This window comes from Zingiber officinale, chromosome 11A, assembly GCF_018446385.1.
Source record: "Zingiber officinale cultivar Zhangliang chromosome 11A, Zo_v1.1, whole genome shotgun sequence".
In the NCBI taxonomy this organism is placed as follows: domain Eukaryota; kingdom Viridiplantae; phylum Streptophyta; class Magnoliopsida; order Zingiberales; family Zingiberaceae; genus Zingiber; species Zingiber officinale.
This window is the reverse complement of record NC_056006.1, coordinates 10,092,853-10,097,442: the sequence shown is the minus strand read 5'-3', so window position 1 is coordinate 10,097,442 and position 4,590 is coordinate 10,092,853. Positions and strand designations below refer to the sequence as shown.

The following is a 4,590-nucleotide window of genomic DNA, read 5'->3' as shown; positions in this document are numbered from 1 at the left end:
TTACCCAAAGACAATAGAGTTCAGTCTTTTTAATCACCGCGTCACTATCTCCTCGACCAAAGATTGTTTTGCTCATCATCCGGTGCATGTATCTAAAGGTCGGGTTTTGCATGCGGGATGCCTTGGCTCTAGAGCGTTCATAAGGGTCATTCGATTCGGTTATCAACCTCCAAAATTCATTCCATTTAATCCCACTATCAAATCCTCGGGCACCTTCATTAGGTAAACCAAAACAATCATTAAAATCATTAAAAGTCCACCAAATTTCTTTGTTCATCATCCTAAAAGTTATGATCCCTATGAAGTCCTCTTCAGATGGATATTTAACATCAAGCGAACTCAAAAATTCAAGGACTAGACAAGGGTAAGTCAGTGCATGACAGTACATTATATCATTCCAATCTAAAGAGCTAATCATCCAATCAATATCATCCCTAATTCCTAGCATATCCATAGTGGTGGGATCCATATATTTCATGCATACAATTTTCCTAGCGACAAGGGTGTCATATCTAGCTTTTTGATCTTGTATTCTCGTTACCTTTGTCGCGTGCTACCCTCTTCCCTTTGCCTCTTGATGATAAAGCTTTCCCCTTTCCTTTGTCACCTCCCGATGCATCTCCTTCTCCAGATCCACCACTTCCTCGACGAAGTCTCTTTAAGATTTGGGATATGGTGAGGGGATAGGAGCAGGGGAGAGGAAGAGTAGGGGATTAGCTTCCTTTTCCAAAGTCTTGGCTTGGGAATCTGTTAGATCTAGATGTAGATCTAAAGAAAAGTGGACTCTAGAGGGAGAAATTAGGGTTAGATGAGGTGTATTGGGGAGGGGAAGGTTTTTGGGAGAGAGGAAGGTAGAGGCTAGGGTTTCTTGGAGGGGGTAGGCGGCGCCGCACGGGGCAGGGCATGGCCGTGTCTTATAGACAAGGACGAGTTAGACAGGGTTCTGCATGGCCGTGCCGAATGGCACGACCTCCCCCTTTCTCCTCTCGGTTGTGGGCACATTGCCGTGCTGAGTGGCACGGCCCAGATCTCCTTCGCCTCTGGTTTCTCCACACGGCCGTGCCTGATGGCACAGCCAGCCCCCTTTTCTTCTCAGCTCGGGCCACACGGCCGTGCCGAGTGGCACAGCCCGTGGCTTTCGCTCCCCTGTAGGCTACGTACGGTCGTGCAAGGTTGCACAACCACCTCCTTTTAGCTCCGGATGACTCATCTTTCGTTATTTTGGCCCCTCCGTCGCCTCCACGCCCATGAACTGCTCACGGCTAGCTCATGGAGGCCATGCACATCCTGAAAAGGAAAAAAATAAAACACTTGTCTAAACTTATCAAGGAAACAAAACACATAACAGAATGATCAACTAAAATGAAAAGGAAAAACCCTTGGGTTGCCTCCCAAGAAGTGCTTGTTTTAGGTCTTTATCTCGACCCCGTTCCGATCAGGCGGGCTAAACCATTGGAAGCATGGCTCCCCTCCTAGGGTTAGTGTTCTAGTCTGCGCCTTTAGCTTTGCTCGCACAGGACATATATACTTCTTGTCGTCCGCGGGAGGGGAACTTTCTTGAAAGGTGCGCTCCTCGACCTCGCGTGCATCTGTCCTGCTAGGATTTCCCTGGGAAAAGGGGACGTAGTTAGAAGGGTTGGACAAATCAAATTCAATTCTTTCTTTACCGATCTCCAGTGATAGCTTGTGATTTTTCACATCAATGAGGGCTCCTGCCTTGGCGAGGAATGGTCTTCCAAGGATGATCAGAATTTTGGGGTCCTCCTTCATATCCATAATGATGAAGTCCGTGGGGATGACACAACCCCCCACTTCTACTGGCACGTCTTCCACTATACCCATTGGATATCTACATGAATGGTCAGCCAACTGCAGTGCCATAGTAATTAGTTTGATGCTCTAGAGTCCCAACTTTTTGCATAGAGAGTACGGGAGTAGGCTGACACTAGCTCCCAAATCGCAAAAGGCTCTCGGTATGAGTTCAGAGCTAATTTTGCACGGTATGGAGAAACTTCCTGGATCCTAAAGTTTTGGTGGGGAATCTACCATAAAAAGAGCACTGCAGCCATCTATCAATGCTATGGTCTCGAAGTCACCTTTTTGCCTTCTGTTGGATAAGATCCCCTTTAAAAATTTTGCGAACTTCGGCATCTGGTGCAGCGCATCTAATAGTGGTACCTCAATGCAAATCTCTTTAACCTTCTTTAGAAACCGGTGAAACTCTTCATCCTTTTAGGATGCTATAAGCTTCTGAGGAAACGGGATCATCTGATTTTGTGGGGTAGTTTGACAAGCTTCTCCAATCTTTTTAGTGCTCTCTTCTCCATCCCTGTTTTGAGTTTGATTGGGCATTAGGAGAGTGGGTTCCTTTTCTAAGTCAAGCTCCATCTGAGTGATGATTTGAGGGTTTCCCACAGTATGTACGCTCCGCAGCTCAATGCGATTGCAATGCTCCACAAGATTTAATTCTGGTTTCCCTGGGAATGTACCCTGTGCTCTTGAGACGGACTGAGCTATCTGGGCTATCTGGCTGTCTTGCATCTTCTAGTGTTTTTCTGAATTCTCTAACCTCTGAGTCAGTTTCTTAATCTCGCTCCTCATCTCCTTTTGCTCTGAGAGAGCTTCCTCAAGCATCTTTTCAATCCAAGACAGGTGTGTGGCTTGCTGCTGTTGATGAGTTTGCTGTCCAGGTTGGTAGGTCTGATGTGCAGGCCCCTGGTCCTGATTATTTCGGTATGAAAAGTTGGGGTGGTTCCTCCATCCAGGGTTGTATGTGTTGGAATACGGATTATTTTTCCTCTGATTGTAGCCTGTTATTGCATCGCACTGCTCAAGCTGATTTATCTGTGCCTGCATTGGCCCAAGGGGGCAAGTATCTTGAGCGTGGTCTGCACTTACACAGATGTCGCAAGCATAGACTATTGCGTTAGCTGTGTTGCTACCCATGGCTTCAAATTTCTTAGTCAGGGCATCCAGCTTCGCAGACATGAGTGTGAATGCATCCACCTCGAATTTTCTTGATGTCTTCATCTAATTTCCTGAGAAAGCACCGCTAGATCTTTCAGATGCCCACTGATGGTGGTTTAGTGTCATATTTTCTATTATCTCTTCAACTTCGTCAAGGCTTTGTTCATCAATGCTCCCCCTGCTGTAGAATCCAATGATACCTTCGTGTGATAATTTATTCCATTGTAGAAGGTGTGTAGAACCAGCCACTTCTCAAGGCCATGATGGGGGCATTGTCTCTGCATGCTCTTGAACCGATCCCAGGCTTTAAATAGGGATTCTGAGTCTATCTACTTGAAACTAGTAATCAGGTTCCTCATGTGGGCAGTCTTGCTTGGGGGGTAGAACTTGTCTAAGAATTTCTGCTCACATTGCTCCCAAGACGATATGCTATCTGCTGGTAGAGAATTCAACCACTGCTTGGCCCTGTCTTTTAGAGAGAATCCGAAAAGAAGCAGTCTCACCGATTCTGGAGGAACCTCATTCACCTTCATTGTGCCATAAATTTCATAAAATAGCTCTAGATGATGATTCGGGTCTTCGTGTGGCCCCCCTCCGAATTGATTTCGCTGGACCATGTGGATTACTGCGGGCTTGATCTCAAAGTTTCAGCATCGATGGGTGGTCGGGTGATACTGGATTGGACCCCTCGTGCATATGGTGCCGCATAATCTTTCAGCAGTTTATCGGCCATTCCTGAGGGTTCTTTTGCTTCTTGGAAAGCTTTCTGTAAATTCCTTCTCCTCAGAAAGGTCATGTCAATCTCTGGATCAAATGGTAGCAGCTGTCCTGAAAGGTTAGCTCTACGCATGCAAAAGAAAAGATATAGAATATGACAATATGAAATGAATTATGATAGGGGAAAGAATAAAAATGCAGTAAATAAAGAAAACAAAACCCAGTCTAATCCAATATGAATAGCTAGTGTTATGGACGCAGTCCCCGGCAACGACGCCAAAAACTTGTTACGCTTCCGCAAGTGCACGGATTTGTCGTCAGTAATAAAAATATCGATCCCACAGGGACTGGCTATAAGCACTAGCAATCACTCACTTATGGTTAGCTAGACTACCAATGGTCTTGATCAGGCTAAGGGAAAAGAAAGGTCGAGGGAGAGAGTCGAGAGTCGCAAGGTCAAAATATTACTTGGTGATGAGGAGTTCTTGGGGGTCAGTTTCGTCGTGGTAGTATTGATGTGTCTCGGTTTGTCTTACTCTCGCGGTCCTTATTCCTGTTTTTGCTGGAAGCTAAGTGGGTATTCTTAAACACCAGAATAGGGTAATGTCCTATGAAGTCCTGTCACGGTTTACCCCTGTCACTAGGGCACCTCGGCAAATCTCGAGGGCATAACTCTAACTAGTAAATTAAGAATAGTGAGTAGAGCTAAGCCTGGTCTCTCGCTCCCTTGGGGAGAATCTGCCTTCCTCTCAAGGAACTATCCTAGACGTCCGTGAATGGGTTACCCCTGTCACTAGAGCCCCTCGGGTGTACGATTTAGTGGTAATCCTCTACAAGGCTGACAAGTTCTTCACAATGTAAGCAATTAACAATTGAAACAAAGCATGAAGGTTCATCCAGCAAGTA

The 4,590-nt window shown here is 45.9% G+C and overlaps 1 non-coding gene across 1 annotated transcript; it reads left to right on the top strand.

Moving 5' to 3' along the window:
- Positions 1-3,222: 3,222 nt before the first annotated feature.
- Positions 3,223-3,328, top strand: LOC122033144. Its single transcript, XR_006126395.1, has one exon. It is a non-coding gene; the product is annotated as a small nucleolar RNA R71 (small nucleolar RNA).
- Positions 3,329-4,590: the final 1,262 nt, after the last annotated feature.